Consider the following 17,137-nt stretch of genomic DNA (forward strand, 5'->3'; position numbering starts at 1 on the left):
ACACTGAGTTCCTCAGCTTTCACACAGGAGCAAAGTCTAAGACGATAAATCAAGAGATACAGGCTTCTGGCTCATTATTTATAAAGGTAGCTACTGAAAAATTAAGAATCACCGAACAGTGCAGTTAGTAAAATGTGGGACACAGAGGGATTGTGAGGACTCAGGGCACGGGTGCCAAGTCCTGTCCTTTCATGCGGATCTAAAGGAAGCCAGAGCAGGACAGACAGGAGGAGCCGGCTTACAAGAGGATTTCATGGGTAAAAACGAAAGGGCTTTGAAAGAATGAGCTATTACAGTGAGAAAATGAGAAAGTACGTCACAAACTATTCAATGCTACGCAAGTTTAACTTTCACCACACACACGAGACGTTCAAAGGAAGCTTGAGTGACCAGAAAAGTCAGAATCGTAGTTGGTGCTTGACATGAGACTTCAGGGTAGATGCGAGATCAAAACATCCAGATGGAGGTGTTCAGACCATTTCATACAGAAATAAAGCCAAGAAAAATTCAGCTGTGACCAAACATGTCTCCTCAGAACAAGGCTCAGGGAATGTCCTCATAAATCCTGTGCAGACTAACAGCACCTGGAAAAACACGTCCCTGTTCTACACTCACAATGAAATAGAAACTTACTCTTCAGTCTCCTATAACACATTCTACCCAATAAATGCTCTGCTTGAAGGATCCACCACCTCATCCTATCTGAGCTGCGTACCAGTCATCCTAGGAACGCTCCAGTCACATGAGAATTCAAACTCTCCTCTCCCAGGGCCGGTTCTAAAGTAAGATTCCAACAAGATGCTGGAAAACAAGAAGGGAAGTTTCCAGGTCTTCTCTTGGCAAAGAGGTGTCAAATCTGAAGCTGGAACAACATGAGACTCTCCCTATACATACATCCCATCCCCTGAGCTGCCTTGTCCTTCCTGGTCCTCCAAACATCGCCATTTGACTGATGTGCTTCAAATTCCTGACCATGATCCTCAATAGAGAATGCATTTTACATCACAACCAGTACACACACACAAAATCCAGACAGTTGTTGTGCAATCTGAATTTTTAATAAATTCACCACTAAGTAAGAGATAAGCGGTTAACAAATGCAACAAGGATAGAATTTATTCAGGCTTTAAATAAAGTTGCTAGTGAGCCATGGGTTCTAATTTCTTTATTCTCCAGTTATAAATCTTTCACTACACTGAATGGCTTTAACTGAGTTACGTATTACACCCAAAATGATGGAGGGATATGTAGAAAATTAACATTCTGCAACTAAACCCCCTAAATCTTAAGTAAATTCCCTCTTCAGTTGCATGGTGCAGATTATTTATAACTACATTAACACATTTATTACAAATTCAAATTGCATGGATTATAGACACTACATTCAATGGTTCCCTAGAGAAGATCAAATGCCCAGGTGCCCACCGTCTTCCCTCTTAACGGAGCTTCCACCAACTGGAGGGCCACCGTCCCCTTCTTCCAGCTGACCTTTAGTTCTAAATGTGTAAGTTCTGGAATCTCTGTAAACCTGGATTCAAGTACCAACTCTGCCCCTTAGTGACTATTAGAGATCAGGCATATTCCCTCACCTCCCCACATCTCATTTCTCCTCTGTGTACCGGGGCTCACTGCATCTACCTGGCAACACTGCCTTGTGGCTGCTTCGGTACTTAGGAGCCAGTCAGCAAGCTGCTATGCGGCTTTAAAGGCCTTGACAGGCACACCTTGGAGATATTGCAGGTTCGGTTCCAGACCACCGCGATAAAGTGAATATCACAATAGAGTCCCATGAATTTTTTGGTTTCCCAGAGCAAATAAGTTATGTTTACACTGCAGTCTGTTGAGTGTGCAACAGCATTATGTCTAAGAAAAAAAGGTGCATGTCTTAATTTTAAAATACTTTATAGCTAAAAAATGCCAACCATCATCTGAGCCTTCAGCTAGTCATAATCTTTTGCTGGTGGAGGGTCTGGCCTCGACATTGATGGCTGCTGACTTCTCAGGGTGGTTCGTGGTTGCTGAAGGCTGGGGCGGCTGCTGCAATTTCTTAAAATAAGACAACAATGAAGTCTGCCACGTCGACTGACTCTTCCTTTCACGATTTCTCTGCAGGATGTGGTGCTGTCTGATACCATTTTACTCACAGTGGAACTTGTTTCAAAATCGGAGTCAGTCCTCACACACCCTGCCGCTGCTGTATCAACTAAGTTTACATCATATTCTAAATCCTTTGGTGTCATTTCAACCACCTTCACAGCCTCTTCACCAGGAGCAGATTCCATCTCAGGAAACCACTTCCTCTGCTCATCCAGAAGCAGCAGCTCCTCGTCCGTTAATGTTTTATTGCAAGATGGCAGCAATTCAGTCCCACCTTCAGGCTCCACTTCTAGTTCTAGTTCTCTTGCTGTTTCCACCACATCTGCAGTTCCTTCCTCTACTGAGGTCTTGAACCCCTTGAAGCCATCCATGAGGGTTGGAATCAACCTCTTCCAAACTCTGTTAATGTTGGTATTTTGACCATTTCCTATGAATCACAAATGTTCTTAATGGCATCCGGAACGGTAAATCCTTTCCAGAAGGTTTTCAACTGACTCTGCCCTGATCCACCAGAGGAATCACCATCCGTGGCAGCTGTAGCCTTACAAAATGCACTCTTTAAATAATAAGACTTACAAGTTGGAATTCCTCCTTGATCCATGGGCTGCAGAAAGGATATAGTGTTAGCAACATGGAAACAACATTAATCTCATTGTATATCTCCATCAGAGCTCTTGGGTGACCAGGTACATTGTCAATGAGCAGTAACATTTTGAAAGGAATCTTTCTGAGCAGCAGGTCTCAAGAGTAGGCTTAAAATATTCAGTAAACCATGTTATACACAAACGTACTGTCATTCAGGCTTTGTTGTCCCATTTACAGAGCGCAGGCAGAGTACTTTAGCATAATTCTTAAGGGCCCTAGGATTTTCAGAATGGTAAATGAGCACTGGCTTCAACTTAATGTCACCTGCTGCGTTAGCCCCTAATGAAAGAGGCAGTCTGACCTTTGAAGCCAGGTACTGACTTCTCCTCTCTAGCTATGAGAGTCCTAGATAGCATCTTGTTCCAACAGAAGGCTGTTTCAGCTACATGAAAAATCTGTTGTGTAGTGTAGCCGCCTTCACTGATTATCTTAGCTAGATCTTCTGGATAACTTGCTGCAGCTTCCATATCAGCACTTGCTGCTTGACCTTGTACTTTTATGTTAGGGTGATGGCTTCTCTCCTTCAACCTCATGAAGCAACAACCTCTGCCAGCTTCAAACTTTTCTTCCGTAGCTTCACCTCTCTCAGCCTTCATAGAATTAAAGAGAGGGAGTTGCTCTAGATTAGGCTTTGGCATAAGGGAACGTTGTGGCTGGTTTCATCTTCTATCCGGCTCACTAAAATTTTCTCCATATTACCAATAAGGCTGCTTTGCTTTCTTATTTGTGTGTCCACTGGAGTAGCACTTTTAATTTCCCTCAAGAACTTTTCCTTTGCATTTACAACTTGGCTAACTGTTTGGTGCAAGAGGCCTAGCTTTTAGCCTATCTCAGCTTTTGACACAGCTTCCTCACTAAGCTTGATCATGTCTGGCTTTTGAATTAAAGTGAGAGACGTGCAACTCTTCCTTTCACTTGAACGATCAAGAGGCCACTGTAGGGTTATTAACTGGCCTAATTTCAATATTGTTGTGCCTCAGGGGACAGGGGCTGGAGGAGAGGGAGAGGTGGGGGACGGCTGGTTGGCGGGGTGGTGAGAACACACACAACATTTATGAAGTTCTGCGTCTTATATGGGTGTGGTTTGTGACAACCCACAACAATTACAATAGTAACAAAGATCACTAATCACAGGTCACCATAACAAATATAATAATGGAAAAGTATGAAATACGTTGAGAACTACCCAAATGCGACACAGATATGAAGTGAGCGTGAAGTGAGCAAATGCTGTCGGAAAAACAGCACCAACAGACTTGCTCCATGAATGGTTGCCACAAACCTTCCATTTGTAAAAAGTACAGTATCTACAAAAGTATGGGAAGTTTGTACACAGGTATGCAGAGCTCAGAAGTGAATGGCTAAGTTCACAAACAGTACCGGTCTTCAGATTCTGGAAAGCAGAGGTAACATTTTCTCCTCTCCCACATGCCAAAATATACACAACTTTCTAGCTCAGATCCCAACACCGCCCTCAAATGTCCCTTCCTGACCAGAGCTTGAGGTCCCAGAGGCAGCCTTGTGCCGCAAGTCCCCATCAGGCAACCCTGAGAGGAAGGAGCCCCGGGCAAAGGGCTCTGGGGCCCCGCCCCACAGACTGCATGGCGAGTACAAAGGGAAAGGGCACCAAGAGGCCTGGTGGACGTCACCTTAGCCAAGTGATGGAACTCAGCGCCGGCAGCACACAGCACGTCAGCATCGTAGGTCTGATACGACCCACGGGAACACAGAACGGCACCTGTGCAGAATTCCTGCCTAAAACACTTGACCTGAATCAGATCCTGTCCAGACTGTGGGGCACTCTACACGATAACAACCCCAGATTCTTCAAAAACGTGCAAGTCATCAAGGATAACGGTGGAGGAACCGTTCTGGAAACTACAGAGACCAACGAGACATGACAAACTGAATGCAACACAAGACCTCTGTTTGGTGCCTGTGTTTAAAGAAAAGCCACAAAGGTCACCTGGAGACCACTGGGACCGCGTCTGAGACGGCATCCCTAGAACAGTGTACAGTGTCTGGGCTGTGCCAGCAGGACATGGTTGCACAGGAGGAGGTCCCCGTTGTATAAATGCACGTGCTGAGAGCATGAAGAGGCCAGTGGCACGATGCGTGCACACGGTTAAATGGTTAGTGCAGCAATGTCTGCACAACGACGGAGTGAAGGCACAGGGCACTTACACTAGTCTTCCTGCCTTTCTGCTAGTTTTAAACCTCTCAAAATAAAGAAAAGGGGGGCAGGGCTTCCCTGGTGGTGCAGTGGCTGAGAGTCCGCCTGCCGGTGCAGGGGACGCGGGTTCATGCCCTGGTCCGGGAGGATCCCACATGCCGCAGAGCGGCTGGGCCCGTGAGCCACGGCCGCCGAGCCTGCGCGTCTGGAGCCTGTGCTCTGCAACTGGCGAGGCCACAATAGTGAGAGGCCCGCGTACCGCAAAAAAAAAAAAAAAGGGGGTGGGGGGCAGATTATGAGGCTCTCTCTCGCATCCCCTCGCCACTCTGGCTTCACTTTTAAGTAGACAGCGAAGACTCCACTCACCATCCACAGTTTTCCTGTAAAGGTCTCATGGAACAAGGACTCAAACCAGCGATCCTGACAGGCCCCCGTCACTTCAATCGTGGCCACACCAACTTCCCTCAAATGCCCGGCACAGCCAGGCTGGCCTGATTCTGCCACAAGAAGTCTGGAGGAAAGCAGACTTCCCTCTCTGTCTCCTCAGCTGGCCAGGCCCCTTGGCCCTTCGGCAAGCCTGGGGAAAACGCATGGCTCCCTCTCCCGGCCAGACCGCTCCTGATGTCACCAAACCATCATTTAAAGGGCCTGCCAGGTCAGCTTTAAACACGAACTAATTAAATCAGATACTCTCCAAGGGGATGCTGGAATCACTACCTTAAAAGCTCCACAGTCTACAGCCCAAGCGGGCACCACGATCTACCTATTAGTCTTCCTGAAGAGCACGTGCACGCACGTCATTAACCCCAGAGCACGGTGGAAGATACTAATGGTCGGAGGGAGTGAGGCCCTTCCCTTCTCAGCTCAAGGACCAGGCACTTTCTCTAAACTACCAGGGAAAATACCCAATACACACCAAATAAATTGGGTCCAAAATTTGGGACAAATTAGGTCAGATGCATATTCTGGCTAGGAAGCTCATTTTTTAAAACATACAAAATGCAGATCTTCACGTCTAAACACGGTCTGAAAGGCCTCGAGATTTGTTTTGCTCTGTAATTATTCACTGGGATTCTCTCCGCTCGCTGGTTCCCAGGACTTAAGGGAACTCCTCAGGGACACAAACTGCTTTAGGGCAACGGGGGGAAGGGGCTGCGCCTTCCTGCGAGACCAACGGGGAAATGCCTGTCAGGAAAAGGGGTTCCCTTCCTGAGAGACCAATGGGGATTTTCTTGATTTGTTTTAAAATGAAAATATCAATAGAAAAGTGACAGCTAAAAGATATTCAAAGAAGTCTGTTTTACTAGACTTAAAAAAGGTGGGAAATAGGAAGTAAAAGAGGGGAATGAGGTCAAAAGGCAGGACCCCAAGTGACTAGAATCTCCTAGGGCCACAGAAACAGGCGGTCGCACCAGCTCAGGACTCTCCCCATGCGCAGGCAGAACGCAGCGTCCAACAGCAGCTGCCCTACCTGAGTCGCTTCCCAAAGGCCACCGGGCCGTGACCAGTTTGCAACAGGAGAAAGAGCGTGTAGAGGGACAAGGGCACACGGCAGAGCGGCACGTGGGCTTCTCCAACACACAGCTGCCCGCCCTGCTCCAGGCCCTCCCACGGCCTTCCACGGTGCAGCCAGAGGACACGGTGGGGACCAAGAACGCAGCCCTGTGCGCCACCTCGGCACGTGGAAACAAATGTTCCCCCCGAGGCTCCTGCCAAGAGCCCACCCAGCTGACACCCCGTCCAGGGCCTGTGAGACCCTGAGCACAGAGCCCAGCCGAGCTCACCGGACCGCCAGCCTCACTGCAGAGCTGAGAGGCAGGAAATGGCTGTGTTTCTGCCACTATATTTGGGGTCATTTGTTAGGCAGCTACAGAAAACCAACACACGACACCAGCTGTCTCACAAATAAAATGCAAGAACTGAGATCAATTTTACCGCAGAGTAGCTATAAGCCCACTGAAACCAAAACTTCTGCAAGAGATCTAGACTCTCAACTCAGTTCTCCCTTTGGCAGAAACTGAGGCACCTTTCTCATTCCAGTTGATAGGAGACTTAGTGCAACAATGGAAACAATAGTGAATGGAATGAAAGTACTTTTATCGATCTTGGGAAAATGTAAGTGCTTTTGTTTTTGTTTTTAAACAAGTCAGGAGATGCTTTTGCTACCCTGCAGTACTAAAGAAAGCACTTCTGGGATCAATTCTCCCCTCTCGGCTTAGTGAAGTGGGCAGTGGGTTCCTAGCCTCGGAACCGCACTGGCAGCTGGATATCACTCCCTGGGATACACAAGAGCTGTTCCAGATACTCTTCCAAATGACTCGGAGTAACCGACACCTGACTCCACAGGATCAGAAGCCGCCTTCAGGCTCAATTCAGGTCACAAGGTGAAACTAACAGACCCGCTGGCATGCCACGATGCTGCAGCTACTGCTCAGCTAAGCACATCCTCATTTTAAAGCACCATCTTTGGCACAGGCTGGGCATTAGCCAGGTAGCCTCCTTCTTAAATGAGCACCTGGCGTGAAGGAGCTCCAAGAGGGAGCTCTGAGAAACCGAGCAGCTGTGGAAAGATGAAACAACTAGAATTTTACCAATAAATGCCCCTCGAAAGCGACAAGCTAACCATTATCAACACAATAAACTGAAGTAAAGATGTCGCGGTGTCTCATCTTCTACCTCTCAGATGATCACACAGGCCGATTCCAAGGTCTACAGATTATCCTTTTCAAAGTCGCATTTTACAGAAGAAGAAACTGAGTCCCAAAGGGGCTAGGGGTCCTTATCTGCCCTGAACGTCTCCAGACATCTTCTGGGGATCTGCCCTCATACAAACCCAATTCATGGACATCCAAATTGAGGTCTGACCCAAGAGTGGAAACCAGCAGGGTGTCTACCTTCAAAGCCCTACAGAGCGTCCTGAATGCACCTGTCCTATATGCTGGCACCTCCTCAGCAGCTGGCCACGGCTGAGACCATCCTTCCTGCAAAAGGACAGTCCATTCCCATGAAGCACGTCTGAACGACACATCAGAACCCTGCAACATGAGCTAAAAAGATGGAGGCACAATCGTTCACATGGATAAAGTGAACATTAACGGATTAAACCTTACTGCTGTCCCGTCCATCTTGTTCATCCTTGGTCTCACGCATTCAACACAGATCTGACCTGAGTACCTATGCATGCCAGCACTGGGACCCACGTGTATTCACAGGGCCCTCGAGGTTCCCAGGCCAGTGGGCTGGATGAGGAGGGAGAAGCTTCACTGAAGACTGCAACCCTAGCTTTGCAGGACGCGGACACGTGCCCAGCCCAACACCCAGCCTCTAGCCGAGCCCCTTCCTGGAGGCTCCGAAGAGTCAGACACAAAGTGAAGAGACATGATTCCAATTCCTCCAAGAGAGCCGTCCTCCCCTTTCACCCCACAGTTCTCCTGCCTCCCACCCTCCACCACCCAACAGTGGTCAACAGTCCTCAAAAGGACCCTTTGGAAAAGCAGCCCCAGGTCCGTGTGTTGCTTCCTGTCATTACTACTGACAGGCGGGAGGAATGGCAGCTGCCTTGGAAGCTGCACTGAACCTCAGTGCACCAGAGACGAGGAGGTGCCCTCGCGGCGGGGACGGACGCAGGCCGAGCTGCCGCGTCCCATCTCAGCCTCATTCCTCCGTCTCCTCCAGGCCGGGTCAGGGACACAGCTCACTGGGCTTACCCAGCCTGCCTGGGACCAGCCTGGGGCTTTAGCCTCATCAATACGACAAGTGACAGGAGCTTAAAATATCCGAGCCACCTCCACTTTTCCCATTTCACCCTTAATTCCACCTTGCTCTGTTCCTGAACCTCTTCGGGAAGCTTCTTAAGGGGTGTCACTGTTCAGGAAGCCTCTGATGAGCGGGACGGCGGGCTGCTCCACCTTCACTAGCTGTGGACGTAGGCAGGCACCCTACACGCCAGCGCCTTGGTTTCCTAGTCACAGCGCGGGCAGAACGATCCAACCTGAGAGAGCTGCTTGAAGACTGAGCGAGCTGACCCGCGTCTACGGGGCAGGGCCCAGGATGCAGTGGGCACTCAGGGGCCGCCACTCATTCTCGCCACCTCTCGGGCTCCTCTAAGAGCACCGCCACCAGGGGAGGCCCAGCGCAAACTGAAACTGCAGAGCTTGTCAGAGGGGGACAGCAGAGCATTAAACCCAGCACGGGGCTCCGCGTGACGACTCGGTGGCATGCCCACGAGGCCAGCCCTGTCACCAACCAAGCTCCCCTGAGAACCCCGGCTAGGAGTCAGGCTAAGAGGACTGCCCTGCGATCCTCAGTTCACCTAGTCCAGCCCGGGCACAGCGTGCCCAGCAGAACGCAAACGCTGGTTCACACCCGCTGGGCTGTGACCCGAGACCTCCTCACCACCTCAAGTCTCCATCTCCTCGGCTGCAAAATGGGGAAAGCACCACCTCCTCCGCAGGACATCTGGAAGGATTAGACGATACAGCACATATGAAACGCCTAGGCACCTACTCTGTACCTGACAAATGCTAACCCCATTTAATTCCAAGCTGACTGCCCACCCCCAGCCTCTCCAGTGACCTAGACTCGCGCGGTCCAACATGGGGCCGCCTGCCTTGTGAGCTGCTGAGCGCTTCCAGTGTAGCTGATTCAGAGTGAGAGGTGCTGCGAGTGTGAGAAACACACACCAGATTTTAAAGACTTAATGTGAAAAGACAAAGTAACGTCAATAATATTTTAATGTTAACTACACGTTGAAATAAGAACATTATAGGTACACTAGGTTAAAGACAATGTATTATTAAAAATAACTTCATGTTTCTTTTCACTTGTTTTTAATGTAGTTTCCAGGAAGTTTTAAAAAAACAAATGTGGCTCACATTATATTTCTATTGGATGGTGCTGATCTAGACAATGAGACACCCAGAGACCTGAAGGGAAGTCTAGTTCTCCACAGTGGAAAGCAGCCTGGATGCAGAAGGGACTAACCACTCGCCCACAGGACAGCTGGCCAGGCTCTACAATGGAACACAGAGGGTGAACGCAGACACTGTCTGCCAGGAAAAATTAAATAGAATCATAATATCCGAGTAGAATTTGACATTCTCTGCTTATAAGTGCCTACAAGGTATTCAGAGAATAGTTATCCATCTCCTAAATGACTTTTTAATTACTTACTGTCTCTCAACTTCTTTAAACGGCAAGTTCTGGCAAAAACATGAATAAACTGACTTCAAGAATTGAGTCGGTCAATAAATACTACATCATTACCTACCACTTCCAGCTCACCATGGAGTCAGGAGCACAGGTGACCAGCTAAGATGACAGACTGCTGTGTGACCTCAAACACACCTTCAGTACAAAGTTGTAGCAAACAACTTTACCTGAATCTAGGTCGAAGGTAACACCTGGGTGGGGCATCTCATTCCCAGGGAAAGGACTATATACTTTTGTCTTTGTTTCAATTAATCCTGAAGCCTACATCAACAAGTTTCAAGTTTTCACATGAGCATGCCTTAGTTATTCCAATAGTATTTTTAAATATTCTTTTGGAGAAAAATCTCAATCATAACCTTGTTAAAAATCTAGAAGAGAATTGAGCACGAGGACAAAGAAGTTTAACAAAAGAATCTGTCCGTCAGAAATACACAAAGAAGACGAACGTTTTAGAAAGATGAGTTCTTTCCCTAACTCAGCCCATCAGCCTAGCTGACTACAACACTGGAGAGCCGCCTAATACCTTTCCCTTCTCTCTCGACTTTAAAGACAGAAAATGAAAACTTCATCACTCACACAGAGGGAAATCGGCACCTCTGCACACAGTCTCAAGCGGTGCTTCCAGCCAGAGTTCCCCCTTTATAGAGCGACCCCGGAACAGCCAGAGGTTACTTGTCAGAAAGCTGGAAGGAGCTCTGCCAACGTCTACAGTTTTCAACTTTGATTTCCTAGTCTAGCAGCTTTCCTTTCACATCCTCCTTTGTGAGTCCAATGGAGGAAACCTTGAGTGCGTCATATCTGCTTTTGTTTACCATTTACGCAGGAATGCGGGCACTGCAGACGACACAAGAAAGAAAAGCCAAAATGTTTACCCCAAGGGGCTTCCATTTTCCCGAGGGCAAGAGAAGCAACTGATACAGGCAGTCACAGGACTGACTGCAAGGGCGTGCTCTCACACACTGCTACGGGCAAGGCAGGAGGATAAAAATGTCTCTGGAGACAATGTGGCAATAGTGCTTTAAATGTTTAAAAGCCCTACCTTTGACCTATGCACTGCCCTATCAGGGAATTTCTCCTTCAGAGATAATCAAAGATGCAGGATTCTGTACAGAAATGGCCATCACACAGATCACTGTCTACCACAATGAAAACTTAGAAACAACCTCTACATCCAAAAGTGGGGATTAGCACCACAAACTACGGAGAAGCCATTAAAGATAACTAGACAGATACTGAAGACAAGCAAACAGCCGCTACGCTAAGTTAAAGCACATCATAAAACATCTATACTACGAGACGTCGTGGATATTTTAGAGCATACTTACGTACGTGCGAAGGGGGGAAAGACTGAAAAATATACACTAATTTTCATATTGGTTATCTCTAGATGGCATAATTATATAATTATTTTCTTCTTACATTCTCCATTTCCTGAAGTCTGTATAACTGAATATGGATTATGGGGCAAAGTTTTTCAAAAATACACACCAACGTCGTTCAAACTACAAGAAAACGATAACAGTAACAGCCACTGTCTATTTAGCACCGAAAACACGTGAGGCACTGTTCTTAAGTGCTATATGCTAATTCATTTAATCCTACAACAAATACGAAGGGCCTGCATCGTGGTGATGCCCCTTATCCAGATGGTAGAGCTGGCAAGAGGCAGAGTGGGGCAGAAACCCAGTGGGCTTCAGGCCAATGTGCTTACCGGCCCTGCGAAGCAGAAAGCTGATATTCATGGGCAACCACCAGGAGGTGAGCAAGGCCCTGCAAGTACACAGGACGCTTTTATTAAAGGCCCAAATCGCAGTGGGAGAGCACGCCCAGCTGACTGTTCAGCGCCCGCCCCAGCACGACCTGCTCGTGGCTGCTCAGCACCACGTACACAATTCCCGGGAAGTGAGACAAACTGGGTTTTTGGTGAAAAAATTACTCTGAGAAGTGGCCAACTGCCACTGATGGTGATACAGGTGGAGAGGCCTAAGAAAGTAATGACTCAGCGAACAGATATAACGTTGTTAAAAACAGGTAAAAAATAAGACGGCATCCAAGTCAGCAAAGACTCACATCTGTGATGTGAACAAGTCCACCATTCGCCCTGCAAAACAAACACCGAAGTGCCACCAAAACAGTCTCATAGAGCGAAAGTCAGAACGTTTCCTCCTCGACAGTCTCACGGTCAAGGGAACAGTTTTCTTTCACAGTTTTAAGCACTAATAAACGACTACGGCATTATTTCCCTTACACAGATCTGCCTGTTCCGGCTTACCTGTGGTCATTACAGACATACATTAGTTTGCAACTGCTGACGATTTACCTAATCACACAGATTAGTATAAAGTGAGTAATGCTGCATCCCAAACCGGACACCACCTGCTTCTCCAGGAAGGGTCCAAGAAGCAGGGCTGCCTGCAGCAGTGGAAAAGCCCCTCACTCAGAGCCAAACACCAGCTCCGTGCCCCAGCTCCGCACCCCGAGTCCCCTCAGCGGGTTGCACAGCCCCAGCTGGCCTTTCTGCTTACTTCCAGCATGGAGACTCTCACATCCACCCCCACTCCCCAGGACCTGCTGAGCGCACAACCTCTGGAGATGGGTCCACACATCAGTATTCCTTAAAAAGCCCAAGAGCAGCCCTGTGGCTAACGTTCACCCAGTTAATAGTGAGAACTGATGAGTTAGGCTGCGTCTCCTTCCTGTAAAACAAGGACCGTAATAACTCAAAAGACGAAGGAGCAAACTAAGACAACACGTGGAAGTCCTTTAGAAAGTGTTACAAATAACCAAAAACAGCATGCTATTGAGAACTGAAATCAGGGCTCAGATGAAAACTCTGGAAAACTATACAAAGACAGGACTTGGTCAGCATGAGCAACCTTCTCTCTCACACACAACGTTGCCTGCACGTCCAGGACAAGTTCTGTCCTTGCTACACGTGCTAGGCAAACGAGGGTTTCCAAACACAATATTCCCAAGCTGGAGAGAATCACGGTGCCTGGCTCCTTGTATCAGTAAACTTAACTTTCTAGAAAAGTTCCAACTTTATTTATCAAGACATAATAGTTCTAAACAGGGTCATCTTATTTCCTTATTACACCATTAGGAACATGAGAAAAAAACCTAAATTCTTATCAAATTCCATACTATTTAAGGAAACAAAAAAGTCAAACAAGATGCTTGCTAGGAAGCAAACATTATATGAAAGATGAAAAGATCATCCAAGATATATGTGCTGTTTTCCTAAACACAGTTTTCCAATTTTTAAGTTTTTTAAAATTTTCCAAATTTAAAAATGTTTTCCAACTTAAAACTTAAATTGCTTCTCAAAGTTTAACAATAAATGCAAATCGTACAATACTCCTTTAAAATTAAAACTCCTTTCATAATCAGAACTCATTAGGGGACTAATACTTGATTTTCCACAGCGAGTTAAGGCGTGTATGTGTTAAAATAACTGATAAAGTAATTATGACGTTCAGTTCCTCTCTTCCTTTAAGAAATCTTAAGACAGTTTTTTTTTAATAAATTTATTTATTTATTTTCGGCTGCATTGGGTCTTTGTTGCTGTGCGCGGGCTTTCTCTAGTTGCGGCAAGTGGGGGCTACTCTTCCAGTGCATGGGTTTCTCGTTGCCGTGGCTTCTCTTGTTGCGGAGCACAGACTCTAGAGCACAGGCTCAGTAGTTGTGGCACACAGGCTTAGCTGCTCCATGGCATGTGGGGTCTTCCCGGCCCAGGGCTTGAACCCGTGTCCCCTGCACTGGCAGGCAGATTCTTACCCAGTGCGCCACCAGGGAAGTCCCCTTAAGACAGTTTATAATGGTGGTAGACAAGAAAATACATATACCAAAGACAAGCAGTCTGTTACAAACACAATGCAGTCTAAACTAACCCCTGGAAAAACCTACCTTGACACTTATACAGAACAAAAGCTAATTAGAACTCAAGCTATCAATCTTGAGTTTCATGTTTGTAATTTCAAAAGCTTTCCTGTCTCTTGTCTTCCAGCATTTTGTGAAAATGAAGTGTGTAGAGCTACAAAGTGTTTCAAAAGAGCAAAGTCCTTCCCTCCTCACTCCCTTTCCATGTATTTTTCTTTAAAAACACTGGGAAACCGCCCACCACACTGTGTTCCACGTGTGAGGCTGTCTTTCAGTGAACAAGCCTGTCCCTTCACATCACAGATTACAAGTCTGGAAGCCCAAGTTGAGTCCATACCGTACAGAGCTCCTTTTTCAGAGTGACTAACAAATGTATGAGCTTTCTGATGTGCTTTTTAAAATTATTACCTCTTCTTTAATTGAAAGTTTTAAAGTTTAACTTATAACTGAGCTTGAAAGAATGTTAACTAAACTTGCCTCTATTGTAAATTTACTGGAAGAGATATTTAAATACCACAAAATAAGTCATACTTGATCAACTTCTTTATATAAAAGGAAACCTTTCCTCTCAACTACAACTGCCAGGTCATCAGGCAATCACAAGTATTAACTGAAGGCCTACTATACGCCAAGCACTGCTCCAGATACTTAGGATGTGTTAGTGAACAAAGTCTCTTCTAGAACATCTTTAAATAAACTCAATTTAACAAAAAGAGTAGCTATATAAAATTTCAACAGCAACCTTTGGAAAACTAAGGATGAGGTGTTTTGGTTTTTTTTACGTTCAACATTCTTTAAAACAATACCTTCTTGCAAAGTGAGTTTCAAATTTAGTCTAATGAGAAACTAAACTCAATAGTTTGAAGGGGATAATAAAATTCCTCAACGAAGGTCAAAAAAAGCAAAAACTGCTACAAGCATTTATTATCACAGCCTAACAGGGAAACTCAATGATAAAACGACAAAGCCCATCCAGCAGGGGAAAAGACCCTTCTGAAACAATGTCTCTCCCACGCCTAAACAGCCACCATCTCCACTTTGGACTCTCCTCTGAGCATTTTCACTTATCTGTACATGACTTCCTCACAGACGTCAAATGCTACCAACTTAGTGTTGCCAATCATATTCATAAAGACAGTAATTTACTCTTATCAAACTTCAACCAAGAGATAAGCGTTCCATATAGCCTTCCTCACAGATTTGATGACTTCTACATTTATTTCCCAAGAAACCTAAGAGATGGTTCTTTTAGGATGCAGTGGTTCTGTTGCAGATTCTTTCATATACTGTTACCTAGAAGCCTGGTATAATTCATCTCAGTACTCAGATAAGGAAACAAAGGCAGGGAGTGGTAAAGCCGCAGGTAGAAAAGGCAAGATTTAAACCCCCAACTGACTATAACCACATTAGTCTGTAATTTCCAAATAAAAAAGCAGCTACATTTCTGATCTAAAGCCCTATCCCAGGATTAAGAAAAACCACACGTGGTAACATAAGATGAAAAAGAAATTTCCAGGGCTTCCCTGGTGGCGCAGTGGTTGAGAGTCCGCCTGCCGATGCAGGGGACACGGGTTCGTGCCCCGGTCCGGGAAGATCCCACAGGCCGCGGAGCGGCTGGGCCCGTGAGCCATGGCCGCTGAGCCTGCGCCTCCGGAGCCTGTGCTCCGCAACGGGAGAGGCCACGACAGTGAGAGGCCCGCGCGTATGGCAAAAAAAAAAAAAAGAAAAGAAAAGAAAAGAAATTTCCAGAAAGCTGCTACTGAAAGACTGTATTTAGCACAGTGACAAAATTCTAAGCACCATGGAAATGACACCCACGCCCCAAGACATAGATTAACATGTCCCTAACCTAAACATCAATTGTCAAAGTAAGAATCACCTAAAGGGAGTGACACTTGGAGGACTGGGGGCCCATTTTATTTCTCCCGGCTCCGCCTGATCACCTGCTTAGGGTTCTGACGGCTGACCCAGACCTGGATGCGCGTCCCCCGAGAATCCCTAGGGCAGAGTTAAAGCTAAGGCAAGTACCAAGGAGCCAGAAAGCGCCCCTGCCCAACAAACGGCTGTCGAAAACGTGTTGTCACCTGCACCACGAGCTACTGTAACCACCTGTCCCCATCGCAGCGGGCAAAATGTGGGGCTCCTCCCTGCCCTGAGCCCGCAGTCGCCCCTGGGGAACCCGCGAGCCGAGCCCCGGGCGCCGCCGCTACGGGCCGTTACCACGCCCGCCCGCCTCGCGCCCCAGCGCCCCGCCGGCCCCGCCACTCACCTCCAGGCGCAGGGACGCCCCGCAGCCTCGCAGGAACTCGCGGATGTTGCTCAGGCACTCGCCCTCGCTCCGGGGCTCCGGGTAGACCTGCAACACAGAGAACAGGCGCTGAGCGCCGCGGGCAGGCCGCGAATGCGCCCCGAGGGGAACGCGACGCGGCCCCGGCGGGCGTGCCGGCCGCGCGAGCGACCAGGGCGGGCTGCCCCGGCGGCCCGGAGCCAGCCCGGCCGCCCCCGGCGCCCGCCCGCTCGGCCGCCGCCTCTCCTCACCCTTTTTCCTTCCTCCGGGACGCACCAATCTCAGCCCCTTCCCTCACCAGGAAGTGGAGCGGCGCCGGAAGTGACGTCTTCAGACCGCGCCCCGGCAGGCCCCGCCCGCAACCTCTTCCGGTCCCCCGCCGTGAGGGCGCGGCCTCTTCTCTCGACAGCTGGCGCTGGTCTTCCGACGCGGCCTCCCTCGCCCGGCCCACGCGCGGACTTCTCCCCGCACTTGGAGCTCGCCCTCGGACGCGGCCCACCTGGCCCGGCTCACGCGCGGATTCCCCATCCCCGCACCCGGCGCTCGCCCTCCGACGCGGCCTAGCGGGCGCAGCCCGCCCCTCCCAGAGGGACCCGGGAAAGCTTGGCTTCCTCCGCTTGAAGCAACCACGAAGGGACTGTTGAGAACCTGTTGTTTTCTCAGTTCTTCCCTGCGCCCGGCTCGGGGAGAGTGGAGCTGGAATTCTAATACGATGACTTAAAACAATTAGCGACGTAAATTATGCCGGCTGGGATTAGAGTGCATTGTTTTCTTTTACTACATATTGGCCGTGTGCTTCATCAATGATTAGCCAAAATAGCTGGTCACTCGTCAGCGAAAAGTCA

The 17,137-nt window shown here is 48.0% G+C and overlaps 1 protein-coding gene across 8 annotated transcripts in view; it reads right to left on the minus strand.

Annotated features, from left to right (window-relative positions):
* Positions 1 to 16,640, minus strand: part of ARHGEF7 (Rho guanine nucleotide exchange factor 7) — a 97,915-nt gene extending 81,275 nt beyond the window's left edge. For 3 of the 8 annotated variants that reach the window (XM_089899357.1, XM_089899352.1, XM_089899355.1), the window contains exons 1-2: positions 16,544 to 16,640; positions 16,275 to 16,361 (exon numbers count right to left, since the gene is read on the minus strand). The gene's annotated coding sequence lies outside the window, so the exon portion shown is untranslated. The other 5 variants (XM_089899353.1, XM_022576736.3, XM_022576738.3 and 2 more) reach the window with 5 other exon arrangements.
* Positions 16,641 to 17,137: the final 497 nt, after the last annotated feature.

Source organism: Delphinapterus leucas, chromosome 18 (genome assembly GCF_059928025.1).
Source record: "Delphinapterus leucas isolate spDelLeu-1000000601 "Yukka" chromosome 18, BTC_Dleu_Yukka2, whole genome shotgun sequence".
Lineage (NCBI taxonomy): Eukaryota > Metazoa > Chordata > Mammalia > Artiodactyla > Monodontidae > Delphinapterus > Delphinapterus leucas.